Here is a 16286-nt window from a genome sequence, read left to right on the forward strand (position 1 = left end):
GAAGTCCCATTCAAGTCAATGGGACAGAAATATCGGAATTAAAAAAAACCCCTTTCTTGCCTTGTACATCCTGTTCGGGAGGGGGGAAGAGTGTGGGCGGTGCGTGGGCGGACACTGTGGGTGTCTGTGTATGCGAGCGGGGTCTGTGCGGGCCTCTCGGGGGTCTGTGCCAACTGTCGGGGGCCTGTGCCGGCTGCCGGTGGTCTGTACGGGCCTCTCGGGGGTCTGTGCCGACTGTCGGGGGCCTGTGCCGGCTGCCGGTGGTCTGTACGGGCCTCTCGGGGGTCTGTGCCGACTGTCGTGGGCCTGTGCCGGCTGTCGGTGGTCTGTGCCGGCTGCCAGGGGCTTATGCCGGCTGCCGGTGGTCTGTATGGGCCTCTCGGGGGCCTGTGCTGGCTGTCGGTGGTCTGTGCCGGCTGCCGGGGGCCTCTGCCGGCTGCCGGTGGTCTGTGCGGGCCTGCCGGGGGTCTTGTGTGTGCAGGCATCATCCGATGGGACTACAAGTCCCATCGGGCTATGCCTGCTACAATGACAGTGATTGACACATTAGCCAATGATGGGACAGTAGTAGTCCCATCATCCGGCTAATGTGTTAAATGTAAAAAAAAAAAAAAAAAAAATACTACATACTCATTTATGTGCATGTTACACAGGAGAGGAGTGGGGTCTCCCAAACCATGCTGAGCATGGAAAAAAGGATTAAAAACATATGTAACATGCTCAAGTGTTAACAATTCGGTAAGGCAATGCTCACACCACCCAATGGCTGAGACACAACAAGAAAACACAAAATAACAAATTTGAAAAAATACTCTGCAGTAAAAACATGACAGTAATCAGCAAGTGCTGTATAATAAATACAGGGTATTTAGTCGATATGTTTTTTGCAAAAAATATATACCAAGCTGCTTCACCATGTCACAGTAACCCTTCACGAAGCAGTCCCTATCTAATGTATTTAAAACCTGAACATCTGAACAGTGTCTAAAATGAACAGGATTCGGACAGGCGCTTCTTAGTATGGGCTTGTGGTGCAGGACAGCTCATTTATGTGCATGTTACACAGGAGAGGGGTGGGGTCTCCCAAACCATGCTGTGCATGGAAAAAACGGATTAAAAACATATGTAACATGCACAAGTGTGAACAAGTCGGTAAGACAATGCTCACACCACCCAATGGCTGAATGTAGTATGTATGTATGTTGTATGAATGTAGTATATATGTAGCATGTATGTAGTATGTATGTATGTTGTATGAATGTAGTATATATGTAGCATGTATGTAGTATGTATGTTGTATGAATGTAGTATGTATGTAGTATATATGTATGTTGTATGAATGTAGCATATATGTAGATTGTATGTAGTATATATGAAGTATGTATGTAGTATGTATGTATGTTGTATGAATGTAGTATGTATGTAGTATGTTTTTTTTTATTTTACATTTAACATATTAGCCGGATGATGGGACTACTACTGTCCCAACATTGGCTAATGTGTCAATCACTGTCATTGTAGCAGGCATCGCCCGATGGGACTTGTAGTCCCATCGGATGATGCCTGCACACACACAAGACCCTTGGCAGGCCCGCACAGACTAACGGCAGCCGGCACAGGCCCCCGGCAGCCGTCACAGACCACCGGCAGCCGGCATAGGCCTCCGGCAGCTGGCACAGACCACCGACAACCGGCACAGGCCCCCGAGAGGCCTGTACAGACCACCGGCAGCCGGCACAAGCCCCTGAGAGGCCCGTACAGACCACCGGCAGCCGGCACAGGCCCCCGACAGGCCTGTACAGACCACCGGCAGCCAGCACAGACCCCCGACAGTCGGCACAGACCCCCCCGCAGTCGGCACAGACCCCCGCAGTCGGCACAGACAGCGCATCATGATGCGCACAGACCACGCATCATGATTACATCATTTCAGCAGCCAATCACAGCCACAACAGTGGCTCATTGCATTATGGGGACTTCCGATATTGAAAAAATATCAGTACTCGGTATTTGCAGTATCGGAATGCTCAACACTAAGCATAACTTATTACGCCTTCTAAACTCTTGACGTTGCGCCCTAGACAAAACCCTATCACATTGCATGGGTTCAGAGGTTTGTTCGAAAGGTGGCACCGCCTCTTGCATAGTTTTACATTCTCATAAACGTCGATCAACTTGAATGGCCAGTGACATAGAGTCATCAAGACCAGAAGTGACAGGGAATCCCACCATAACATAATTTACGGATTCTGCCAGACCTTTCCGAAAGAGAGCTGCTAGGGCATCATCATTCCATTTAGTAAGGACCACCCACTTTCGGAATTTTTGACAATATAACTCAGCATCATCTTGACCCTGTTTTAATGCCAATACAGTTTTCTCAGCTTGATCAATAGCATTAGGCTCATCATACAATAACCCCAGGGCTTGAAAAAATGCATCTACCTTAGCCAGAATAGGATCTTCAGGTGTCAGAGAAAAAGCCCAGTCCTGGGGATCGCCATGCAGCAGGGGAATGACAATTTGAACCAGCTGCACCGAGCACCCCAAGGAGTTAGACTTCAAAGCAAGAAATAGTTTACAATTATTCTTAAAGTTCAGAAATTTAGACGGATCCCCAGAAAACACATCAGGAGTAGGGATCTTTGGTTCTACAACAGATGATTGGGCGAGATAAGCAGAAATTCTCCACACTTCAGCAGCGAGCTGCTTAACACGATCGGACAATTGCCTCATCTCCATTAAGGAAAAAATCCTCCTATGGCCCCAGAGAAAAAAAGAGGAAAAAATATATAAAAAATTCTGACACTTTTTTTTTTTTTTGCAATTCTTTCCTTTTTTTGAGTACCCTAGAATCTAAAGTTGGGCCGGTGATTCTGTTATGATTGGGTCACCGAGGAGGAGAGAGCAATAGGCTATGCCATGAGAACATCAGAGACGTTGGTCGCTCAGCAGATTGCAGACCCCTGATCTTAACAACACAACTAGCAGTAGCCGCGGAGCGTTCCTATGCTGCCCTAGACACCTCGTCACAGCTGGAGGACTAAATAAGCCTAAAGACAGAAAGGTGAAATCTAAATTGCCCTGGAGCAGATCCCCAAAGGAATAGACAGCCCCCAAACATATATTGTCGGTGAGACAAGATGAAGCACAAACGCAGACAGAAAATAGACTGAGCAAATGATGAGGCCCACACTAACTAGATAGGACAGGACAGAAAAGGCACTGTCTGCAATCACGCAAAAACCCTAATAATTCCAACACGACTGATGTACAAAAATACTGAGGTTTGAACAACCTCGTCCCACTATATCAGCCCTCAGGTGTGAACTGGCGGCTAGGAACAGTGTTGTGAGTTCATTTTCCCCTCCGTCACTGAGGCCTGGTGAACTCCCTATTCTAGTGAAGGAAGGTAGTGAGCCTGATTATCAGGCACCTGGGACTAATGAAGACGATTGGCTGAGTGGAGTCACTAACTGGATTTAAGGCAGCCTACGCCCTTTCTGCCCTGCGGGTGATTTCTCTGTGGACTCTTGGACACCAGTCTGATTCCTGCTCTCCTAAAGCTAAGTTTTCTGTTTTGCCTTTTTGCATTTAAGATTTGTTTTTGTTTTTCTTGCTTTTTGGATTCTGCCACTCCCTGCTGGAGTGTGCAGTGTTCCGTGAGCTCTGTCTTCTGAAGGTACCTGAGTGCTGATTTAGTTTTTGAAGCTTTGTTGCTTCAGGGCCATTTTTATATCAGCTTGTTGGCTTTTGTCTCTGATAGGGTTTTGGCAGATTGCAGACAGCAGCCTTCCTATCCGTTCCTATCTAGGTAGTTTTTGGGCCTCGTCTTTGCTCAGTCTGTCTTTCTGTCTGTGTAAGGGTTTTCATCTTGCTTCACCGTCATTATATGTGGGGGGCTGCCTATTGCTTTGGGGTCTGCTCTGGGGCAGTTAGATTTCCCCTTTCCTTTTTTAGGCTTTAGGCCTATGTATCTCTCCGGCTGTGATCGAGGGGTCTAGGTCATCGTAGGAACCCCCCACGGCTACTGCTAGTTGTGTTGATAGGTTCAGGGGTCTGCAATCTGATAGTTGCCAACTTCCCTGGTTTTCTGGACTTAACTAGCATTTCTGTTTTTGCCTCCTACGGTGACTCACTCATAACAGAATCACCCGCCTAACCGCTGATCCTTGGGTACTCAATAGCAGGAAAGAATTGTGTTTAAAAAAAAAAAAAAAGGAGTGTGTATATTCTTTCCTCTATATCTCTGAGGCCGTAGGGGGAATTTTTTTTTCTCTCAATGGAGATAAAGCAAGTGTCTGATCATGTGGAGCAGCTCGCTGCTGAAGTGCGAGGAATTTCCGCCTACCTTGCTCATTCACATGCTGTTGAACCAAAGATCCCCACACCTGATGTATTTTTTGGGGATCGATATAACTTTTTGAGTTTCAAAACTAATTGTAAATTATTTTTTGCTTTGAAGCCTAACTCGTCGGGGAGCCCCGCGCAGCAGGTTAAAATTGTCATCTCTTTGCTGCGCGGCGATCCCCAGGATTGGGCGTTTTCTTTGAAACCAGATGACCCTATTCTGACTAATGTGAACGCATTTTTTCAAGCCTTGGGGTTGCTGTACGACGAACCTAATGCTATTGATCAGGCTGAAAAGACCCTGTTAGCATTGAACCAGGGTCGAGAATCTGCAGAGTTGTACTGTCAAAAGTTCAGAAAGTGGGCGGTCCTTACTTCCTGGAATGATAGTGCCTTGGCTGCTCTCTTTCGGAAGGGTTTGTCAGAAGCCGTAAAAGATACTATGGTGGGATTTCCTGTTCCCTCTGGTCTGGACGATTCTATGTCTTTAGCCATTCAGGTTGATCGGCGTTTACGTGAACGCAGGATTACACGAGAGGTGTTGCCACCGGTTGAACAGACGTCTGAACCTATGCAATGTGATAGAGTTTTTTCTAAGGCGCAACGTCACGAATTCAGAAGGCGTAATAAGCTGTGTTTTTTCTGTGGAGATGCCTCACATATTATTTCTGTTTGTCCTAAATGTGAGAAATGCTTTGCACACACGTTTTCTGTTGGTGGGGTTCAGCCTAAGTTTCTTTTGGCGATTACTCTGATCTGTTCCCTGTCCACATTTTCCGCCAAGGCTTTTGTGGATTCGGGAGCAGCGCTAAACCTAATGGACTTGGATTTTGCTAAACGTTGTGGATTTCCGTTGACACCTCTGCAGACGCCTATCCCTTTGAGGGGGGATTGATGCTACCCCTCTGGCTAAAAATAAACCTCAGTTTTGGACCCAGTTGGTCATGCGGGTCGCCCCAGACCACCAAGAAAATTGCAGATTTTTGGTGTTGCATGGTCTGCATGATGCTGTTGTTCTGGGGTTTCCCTGGTTGCAGATTCATAGTCCAGTTTTGGATTGGAAGTCTGTGTCTGTGGTGAGTTGGGGTTGCCGGTGTACCTTTAGTGAGGCTCCGGTTTTTTCCACCTCTCCTCAGTCGCATGAGGTTCCTGACTATTTGGCGGACTTCTATGATGTATTTAGTGAGAATGAGTCTGCGTCCTTGCCTCCTCATAGGAGTTATGACTGTGCAATTGAACTAAGCCCGGGGTGTAAATTTCCTAAGGGTCGGCTCTTCAATTTATCTGTACCCGAGCACGAGGCTATGCGGTCCAATATTAAGGAGGCGTTGGAGAAGGGTCATATTAGACCATCCTCTTCACCCTTAGGTGCCAGTTTTTTTTTTGTGGCCAAGAAGGATGGTTCTTTGAGGCCTTGTATTGATTATCGTGCCCTCAATAAAATTACTATTAAATATCAGTATCCATTACCCCTGATTTCGGATCTATTCTCTAGAGTCAGAGGTGCTTGCTGGTTTACCAAGCTTGACCTCAGGGGGGCGTATAATCTTATCCGCATTAAGCAGGGGGATGAATGGAAGACGGCGTTTAATACTCCGGAGGGACATTTTGAGTACCTGGTGATGCCTTTTGGGCTCACTAATGCCCCTTCTGTCTTCCAGTGCTTCATGAACGATATTTTCCGAGACTTTGTCAATAAATTTTTGATTATCTATCTGGACGATATTTTGATCTTCTCCAAGGATTGGGATGCTCATGTGGAACATATTCGGACTGTGTTCCGGATCTTGAGAGAGAATTCTCTGTATGTCAAACGATCAAAATGCCTTTTTGGAGTACAGAGGATTTCTTTTTTGGGATTTATTTTGTCTCCATCAACTATTGAAATGGACCCGGCCAAGGTACAGGCTATTTATGATTGGGTTCAGCCCACTTCTTTGAAGACCCTCCAGAAGTTTTTGGGTTTTGCTAATTTTTATCGGAAATTTATAGCAAAATTTTCTAGTATTGCCAAACCATTGACTGACCTGACCAGGAAGGGTGCGGATGTGTTGAATTGGTCTCCGGAGGCGGTTGCTTCCCTTCAGGAGCTGAAGCGTAGATTTACCTCTGCCCCGGTTCTGCGGCAGCCTGATGTCTCACTCCCGTTTAAGGTAGAGGTGGATGCTTCTGAGATTGGTGCAGGAGCGGTGTTGTCCCAAAAGGATCCGGTAACATCTAAAATGAATCCCTGTGCTTTCTTTTCCCGAAAGTTCTCTTCATCTGAACGTAACTATGATGTGGGGAATCGGGAACTGTTGGCCATGAAATGGGCATTTGAGGAGTGGAGACAATGGTTGGAGGGAGCCAAACATCAAGTTGTGGTCCTCACTGACCACAAAAATTTGATTTACCTAGAGTCGGCTAAACGCTTGAACCCTAGACAGGCTAGGTGGGCCTTGTTTTTTTTTTTTTTTGTCAGGAATTTAGTGCAGTCCTGTGGGACTTGCTCCCGGTCTAAATCTTGTTCTCGCTCTAGTGGGTTGTTGATGCCTTTGCCGGTCCCCAGGAGGCCATGGACCCATATTTCAATGGATTTCATCTCTGATATACCGGTCTCTCAAAGAATGACTGTTATTTGGGTGATTTGTGATAGGTTCTCTAAGATGGTTCATCTTGTACCACTCCCTAAGTTGCCATCTTCCTCTGAGTTGGTGCCTCTGTTTTTGCAACAGGTGGTTCGCTTGCACGGGATTCCTGAGAACATTGTATCTGACAGAGGAGTTCAATTTGTGTCTAAATTTTGGAGGACGTTCTGTTCCAAGTTGGGAATTCAGTTGTCCTTCTCTGCTTTTCACCCTCAGACCAATGGGCAGACAGAGAGAACAAACCAGACCTTGGAGTCGTATTTGAGATGTTTTATTTCCGCTGATCAGGATGATTGGGTTTCATTTTTGCCCTTGGCCGAATTTGCTTTAAATAATAGAGCTAGTTCTGCCACTTTGATGTCACCTTTTTTTTGTAACTTTGGGTTTCATCCTCGATTTTCTTCAGGGCAGGTGGAGCCTTCTGCCTGCCCAGGTGTTGACACTGTGGTGGAGAGAATGCACCAGATCTGGGACCAAGTGGTGGATAAGTTATCTCTTTCCCAGGAAAAGGTCCAGCGGGTTTCCATTCGACATAGGACCATTGGTCCCCAGTTTAAGATTGGTGATATGGTGTGGTTATCATCAAAAAATATTGCTATGAAGGTGGCTTCTCCTAAGTTTAAGCCTAGATTTATTGGACCTTACAAGATTTTGGAGATTATTAATCCGGTCTCTTTTCGTTTGGCTCTTCCTGTCACATTTAAGATCCATAATGTGTTCCATAAGTCCTTGTTGAAGAGGTTTGTTGAGCCAGTTGTGCCTGAGGTGGCACCTCCGGACCCTGTATTGGTTGAAGGTAACTTGGAATATGAGGTAGAGAAAATTCTGGATTCCCGTCTGGCTAGATGGAGACTCCAGTATTTAGTTAAGTGGAAGGGTTATGGTCAGGAGGATAATTCCTGGGTCTCTGCCTCTGATATTCATGCCAAAAGATTGGTGCGTGCCTTTCATCGGGCTCACCCTGATCGCCCTGGTAGCATTGTTGAGGGTTCGGTGACCCCTCCTCAAGGGGGGGGTACTGTTGTGAGTTCATTTTCCCCTCCGTCACTGAGGTCTGGTGAACTCCCTATTCTAGTGAAGGAAGGTAGTGAGCCTGATTATCAGGCACCTGGGACTAATGAAGACGATTGGCTGAGTGGAGTCACTGACTGGATTTAAGGCAGCCTACGCCCTTTCTGCCCTGCGGGTGATTTCTCTGTGGACTCTTGGACACCAGTCTGATTCCTGCTCTCCTAAAGCTAAGTTTTCTGTTTTGCCTTTTTGCATTTAAGATTTGTTTTTGTTTTTCTTGCTTTTTGGATTCTGCCACTCCCTGCTGGAGTGTGCAGTGTTCCGTTAGCTCTGTCTTCAGAAAGTACCTGAGTGCTGATTTAGTTTTTGAAGCTTAGTTGCTTCAGGGTCAGCTTGTTGGCTTTTGTCTCTGATAGGGTTTTGGCAGATTGCAGACAGCAGCCTTCCTATCCGTTCCTATCTAGGTAGTTTTTGGGCCCCGTCTTTGCTCAGTCTGTCTTTCTGTCTGTGTAAGTGTTTTCATCTTGCTTCACCGTCATTATATGTGGGGGGCTGCCTATTGCTTTGGGGTCTGCTCTGGGGCAGTTAGATTTCCCCTTTCCTTCTTTAGGCCTATGTATCTCTCCGGCTGTGATCGAGGGGTCTAGGTCATCGTAGGAACCTCCCATGGCTACTGCTAGTTGTGTTGATAGGTTCAGGGGTCTGCAATCTGATAGTTGCCAACTTCTCTGGTTTTCTGGACTTAGCTAGCATTTCTGTTTTTGCCTCCTACGGTGACTCAATCATAACAGAACAGGCTAATACAGCAGGGGACTGAGCAAACAAACACAAGATACAAAAATACAGGGCTGGAGTGCTGTTGACCAGCACCACTACCAGCAGTATCCACCAGAGTGAGCCTTGCCTCAAAAGTTGGATCAAGAGAGCTCACAACAGTGCTCCTATCTGGAGCTCTATTTGACTATGACCACTTGGAGGACTTTGGATAGGTTCTTTCCTCAGATGGAAGATACTGTGAGTAAATCTGGAGGTGTCAAACTGGAATTTTATACTGATTCACCACTGCCTGCTCCAGGAAATTTCTAGCTGAACCGGAGTCAAGATGAGCTATCTAGACAAACCGGATACCCCCACAAGACACAGACACATTCATAGTCAGTGGTGAAGTATTTCTACTCTCACCTAGGAAAGCTTCACCAACTGGTCCTAGGTTTTGGAGTTTTTCAGACCATTCCGGACAGAAACAAATGAAAATGTTCCGTTCTACAGCAACCATTGCACACTCTCTTGGCACGACCATATTTCGGCTGCTGCAATCCCAGCCTAACATAATTGACCTGCCTGGGTTCAGAGTGGATAGCAGTCTCTGGAAACTGGGGAAAAAGTGGTCTCTGGAAAGACAGAGCCAAAACGGTTTCCCCTCAAGCATCATCTCTCTGGTTCGCTCCTGGAACCTCAAGTTAATCTGCATTGCCTGGCAAATCAATTCGTCTACAGTGTGTGACGTCCGTCAGCGAATCTGGGCTGCAATAGGGACAGCACCCCAAGAAACCCCGAGACCCTTAACCCCTATACAGGGATCTGGAATTGTAGCAAGGCCCAGGAGGTGGCTGTCTAGAAGAGCAGTGGGCCAGAGCAGGACGGTCGCCAAGGAAAAAAGGTAGAGAATCAAAAACGTAGACAGAAATCCGGAGAGCAGCGGAGGTACCGAATCGGCAGGCAGTGGCAGAGTAAACAGTCCAGGCCAAGGTCACAAAAATGGCAGGCAGTAGCAGAGTCGAATATCCAGGCCAAGGTCACAAACCAGGAGAGTAGCAGAGGTACAAAATCATCAGGCAGTAGAGGGGTCAGAAATCCAGGCTGAGGTCAGAGTCAAACAATTGCAAATCACACCGTAGCACACAGGGGAACCAAGAATATAGCCAGCGGCTTGCAAGGCCAGTCCCAAGGTATTGGAGGGATCAGGTCATCCCTCACAGGTTCCCGGACTGATGATGTCATCAGGACCGCCCCCAGGACCAGGCCAGATGGTGATGCACCAACCCCTTCATGACAGACAGAGGAGCGGAGCCTGCGTCCACCAGATGCCTGCGCAGGAGCCCCTTCTCTGTCGTCGCCATCACTCAGGAGCGAACCACGGTGCCTCCCAGTGGCCGAGGTAGGACCAGCAGGCCCCGAGTCAGACGGCGACGTGACAGTCCGGGGCCTCCTGGTGGCCGAGATCGGGACAGCAAGCCCCGAGTCTGACGGCGATGTGACGGTCCGGCGCCTCCTAGTGGCCGAGGCCGGGACAGCTGGCCCCGTGTCTGATGGTGACGTGACAGTACCCCCCCCTCTATGAGGGGCCTCCGGACCCTCAAAACCCGGTTTTTCAGGGTGAAGGAGATGAAATCTCCTAATTAATGCTTTGGTATGGATGTTCCCCGCGGGGACCCAGGACCTCTCCTCCGGGCCGTAGCCCTTCCAGTGTACAAGATACTGTACGGACCATCTCACAAGGTGGGAGTCAAGGGCACCCTGGACTTCATACTCCAAGGTACCCCTGACCAAAACAGGAGGAGAAGGGGACTAGACAGGATGAATAGGGGAGCGATACAGCTTGAGGAGAGATTCATGGAACACGTTGGGCAATTTGAATGACTGAGGGAGTTTTAATCGGAAGGCTACCGTGTTAATCACCTCTAAAATTTCACATGGACCAATAAATCTGGGACCCAGTTTGGCAGACGGCATTTTAAACTTGATGTTTTTGGTGGAGAGCCAGACCTTGTCTCCAACTCCCAGGTGCCGCCCCTTAGATCGCCGTCTGTTCACAGCCTAAGCCTGTCTAACCTGGGCCCATTGCAAGTTCGAGTTTACCTCAGACCAAATCGTTTTTAAGCGATGTATATTTTTCTCTACCCCAGGGAGCTCCAACATCCTGGCCGAGAATGAACCAAAGCGCAGATGCAGTCCATGGTTGCAGAAAAAGGGGGTAGTCTTAATGGAGTCCTGGTACCGATTATTTAGGGCAAACTCAGCTAATGGCAGATGTTGCACCCAATCGGACTGATGTTCTGACACATAACAGTGAAGGCATTGCTCCAGAGCCTGGTTGGTACGCTCAGTTTGACCACTGGTTTCGGGGTGGTAGGCCGAGGAGAAGGACAACTCAATACCAATGCGTTTGCAGAACGCCCTCCTGAACTTTGAAATTAACTGGGTACCCCTGTCGGACACAATATTGACCGGAGCACCATGCAGATGTACAACATGCACAATGAACAGTTAGGTAACCTCGACGGCGGGAGAAAATGACACTGTTTGCTGAACCATTCCACCACCACCCAGATACACATTTTCCCATCTGAGGATGGCAGGTCCATAATGAAGTCCATGGAGATGTGGGTCCATGGACTCTCAGGGGTTGGGCAAGGACTGGAGCCAGCCGGCAGGGCGATTATGGGGGGACTTGGCGCGGGCACAGACTTCACACGCTAAAACATAGTCTTTACAGTCCTTAACCACCATCGGCCACCAAAAATTCCTAGTTACCAGTCTGGTGGTATTATTTAGACCAGGATGGCCTGCCAGAACAGAGTCATGCGATTCTTTAAGAATTTGTAGGCGAAACGTAGCCGGAACGAATAATTTTTGGGAGGGCGTAGTGTCAGGAGCTTGTTCTGGGAACCTACGGATCTCCTCCAGAAGGTCCAAAGACACTGCTGACACAACGATCCCATTGACCAATATCGGGACTGGTTCACAGTCCTCGGCTTGTGAGGGGCAAAAACTGCGAGAGAGGGCATTGGCCCTCACATTTTTAGTACCAGGGCGGAAGGTGATTATGAAATCAAACCTAGAGAAGAACAAGGCCCACCTTGCTTGTCTAGGATTTAGTCTTTTAGCTGACTCCAGTAGTTTTGAGCAATACCTTCCGATATCGGAAAATATCGGATCGGATTGGATCGGACCGACCCTAAAAAGTATCGGATATCGCCGATTCCGATACCGGAAACCAATGCAAGTCAATGGGAAAGAAATACGGAATTAAAATAAACCCTTTCTTTCCTTGTAGGTTAATTCTACATGAACGAAAACAACTAAGAATAATGTAGAATGTATTGGGGGAGGTGGAGGAGACATTAAAGGCATAGAGGTTTAGCCCAATCAAATATAGAATAGCAGGAATAAAAAATTTTTTTAAGACGTTCGGAGTTACAAAGATATTGACTATGTTAACATTTTTTATATTTTGTCAGATATGAATGTTTCACTACTTCCATGATCTTCACCTTCTTTTTTACTTCTCCCATACTTTCTCCTTCATCCTCAACAGCAGCAGCATCTTTTTCATCAACTTCTTCTCCACCTTATTCATCTTCTTCTTCTTCACCTTCTTATTATACTTTTTTTACATTCTTCATATTCTTCTTACTCAACTATTCTTCTTCTTCATATTCTACTTCTTCATCTTCTTCCTATTCTTCTTCTTCTTCATCATATTCTTATTTGTGACAGGCATTCCTGTAGTTGTTATCTATAAAAGTTTGAAGATTACACCTTCCGTTCTGCCTGTCACAAAAGATTTACAACAGGATTTGTCTGCGTTCAGTTTGGCCTGCAGCAGCAGGCATTTTTCAGGGGCACCACGAGGAGGAACGGACTCACCCCCATACACTGCTTTGTCTTCATCTGCTTATAATTTAGATAATATATTTTGCTCTGATTTTGAGTCTTATGCATAATGTTCTTCTGCTTTTTGTTCTTCTGCTTTTTGTTCTTCTGCTTCTTGGTCTTCTGTCTCTTGTTGTTCTGTATCTTGGTGGTTGTCTTCATGTTGTTTGTCCTTTTGGTCATCTTCTTCAGGGTAATCTTTTTGGTCTTCTTTGGGGTGGTCTTCAGGGTCATCGTCTTTGGGGTCTCGTCTTCTTCAGGGTCGTCGTCTTCATGGTCATCGTCTTCAGGGTCATCATATTCTTCGGGGTGGTCTTCAGGGTCGTCATCAGGGAGATCCAGAGTGATTACCAAAAAACATTTCAAAAAGCTTGAACTTGGAAATGTAGCAGAAGGTACAAGAAGGCTGAGGAACTGCCGAGAACCAGCTGACGTACCGGAACCCGGATGGGTAGCAGAAGGAACAAAAGTCAATGGCACTACCGAGGACCAGCTGATGGTACTGGAACCCGGTTACTAAGCAGGAGGTGCCTGTGCCAGAAAGCACTACCAAGGACCAGCAGACATTGCTGGAACTCGGATACCGAGAAGGAGGCACCTAAGCCAAAGGCACTGCCAAGAACCAGCTGACGGTACTGGAACCCGGATGGGTAGCAGAAGTTACCCATGAAAAACAAAGTTGCAAGGCCGCGAGCCAGCCACAATTACCAAAAACCACAGTCCTACAGGGGGTGCTTGTCCTATTGGCACTACGGAACCAGCCTTTATTGCCAGATCCCGCAGCCACATAGGAAGTACCTAAAGTGTAGGCACCATAGAGTCGGCTAACCCGACCGCAACACGACAGGACAAAGTTTTGGAGGCAAAGTGATGCTGACACTACCCGGAAACAGCTTTTGTGCTGGAACCAGGCTGGGCAGGAGGGAGTACCCGTGCCAAAGACACTGCCGGGAACCAGTTGGTGGTGCTGGAACCCAGGGCAAATACTACAAACAGAGTGGAGACAGAGGCCTAATTGGAGCAAGTTTAAAATCTGTAGTTGTGTGATTGTGGACAGAGCAGGAGAAATTGCCGGACACACAGCTGGGGATCAACTGACATTACTGAACCCCAATAACACTGGAGCATATGTTGACTGTGCAGATGGCACTTCTGAACAGCAACTGGCGGTGTTGGAGCCCAAGGTCAATCAGGGTGTAGGCCTAATTGGAGCAAGTTTAATATCTGATGTAGTGTGAATGTGGAGGGAGCAGGAGACATTGCCGGACACATAGTAGGGGAGCAGCTGGTGTTACTGAACCCTACTAACACAGGAGCTAGTTTTTTTCTCTGTGCAGATGGCACTTCTGAGCAGCAACTGGCAGTGTTGGAGCCCAGGGTCAATCAGGGCGTAGGCTGAGGCCTAATTGGAGCAAGTTTAATATCTGATGTAGTGTGAATGTGGAGGGAGCAGGAGACATTGCCGGACACACAGCAGGGGAGCAGCTGGCGTTACTGAACTGCAATAACACAGGAGCTAGTGTTTTTCTCTGTGCAGACAGCACTTCTGAGCAGCAAATGGTGGTGTTGGAGCCCCTAGGTCAATCAGGGTGTAGGCTGAGGCCTAATTGGAGCAAGTTTAATATCTGATGTAGTGTGAATGTGGAGGGAGCAGGAGACATTGCCGGACACACAGCAGGGGAGCAGCTGGCGTTACTGAACTGCAATAACACAGGAGCTAGTGTTTTTCTCTGTGCAGACGGCACTTCTGAGCAGCAACTGGCAGTGTTGGAGCCCAGGGTAAATCAGTGTGTAGGCTGAGGCCTAATTGGAGCAAGTTTAATATCTTAAAAAATGTTTATTTGCGCTAGTGATACCCACAATATTGTCTCTCTTCAAGAACAAACATATAATATAAAAAAATATGTGTGCAATTAACTTCCCCTTATAATCTAAAAAACCGCACAAATAGTGCAACTAAATAATGCAAAATGAACAATAAATTAAGGAGGAAGCGGATAAACTAATATAAAACCCAACCGCTCCCCCACATAACAATGTGTAAAATTAGGTACACATAAATGCACCTTAAATTGGCAGATAATAAAATTAATCTCAATTCAAATAGCGCACATACCTATTCTGCTCCCCTGCTTGACTTCCTTGTAATCCAATAGTGAAGCGGCGTGGATAGAAAAAATTATAATCACGAAAGGACCTGGGTAAATGTTGCAAGATGGTCACCTTTAGTGATGTCCAAAATACTAACGGGCGATGCTCCGGCCGGTAGCAATCGCCCTGTCCACCGCTAATATTCCACCCGTTGACAGAGGGGCGAGAAGCGGAGGACGCTGTTTGGAGCCGGCAAGGTACAGGACCTTGCGTGACGTCACAGTCACGTGTCAGAGCACGTGATCGGCTTGAAAAAGACTGACAGAAATTTAGACCAATCCTACGCGTTTCGGAGGCTTACTGCTTCCTTCATCAGGGATGGTCCCTGCCAATAAGGTGGCACCTATATACCCAGCCTATGTGATTATACAATATTACTTATTAAAAGCAAATAATTCAATTTCACTATTTAAACCATTTGGCATAAGTGTGTTCATCTTAAATATCCACTCGCTTTCCACTCTTGACATTTGTTCAATAAAATTACCTTTTCTCCAACTTTTTTAACTATCTTAATGCCAGTTACCGTAATACCCCTAATAGAACCCCCATGAGGTATACAAAAATGATTGGAAAGGGGGTGACCAGTGAATTTATTAATAATATTGCGAAGGTGTTCAGCAATTCGTACCTGCATGGGACGAATGGACAAGTTAACCCATAAATGACTCCTTTGGTGTTACAATTAATAAGATCAGTGATTTTATTCTCAATCCCTCTATTGGTAATCATTTTTTGCTTCTTTGTGTTTAATTTCTTGCACGGTCCACATTTTTTACATGGAAAAAAACCACTTGGCAGTTTTAATTCACCTTTATCTTGTTTATTTAGAATTCTAGGTATTGAGGGCGCAATCATATTTCCAAGGTTATTGGCTTTTCGAAATACAAATCTGGGGTGCTCAGGCAGCGACTCCCCTATAATCTTATCATTTTGTAAGATGTTCCAATGCTTGCTAACAATATTCCTAATAATTCCGACATTGGAATTATATTGTAAAATGATCGGAATATTTTCCTCAACCCCAAAAACATCCTGAATATTTTCTTTAATAGGGTCCAATAGTTGAACTCTTGGTATTTTTCTAACTATCTCCGTGGTTTTTTCCAATGATTTAATGTCATATCCTTTATCCTTAAATTTATTGTTCATAGATTCTGCTTCTTTTTCAAAATCTTGTGATTTAGAACAATTTCTATGAGCTCTAATGAGCTGACTCTTCGGGACGTTCAGAAGCCATTTTGGGAGATGGCAACTATCTAAAGAGATGAAATTCTTTGAATCCGTAGGTTTATGGTATACTTGGGTTTGGATAGTGTTCTCCTCAATAAAAATGTTTAAATCTAAAAAATTCACCTCCTTCTGGCTGGTAGTGGCAGTAAAATTTAAAAAATAACAATTTTTATTTAAATCACTTAAAAACTTATTCAATAAAATGTCACCACCTGACCAAATGAAAAAAATGTCATCAATAAAACGGCGCCAGAGCAC

The sequence above is a fragment of the Dendrobates tinctorius genome, unplaced genomic scaffold (genome assembly GCF_039654945.1).
Source record: "Dendrobates tinctorius isolate UK_male_01 unplaced genomic scaffold, ASM3965494v1 ptg000029l, whole genome shotgun sequence".
NCBI lineage: Eukaryota > Metazoa > Chordata > Amphibia > Anura > Dendrobatidae > Dendrobates > Dendrobates tinctorius.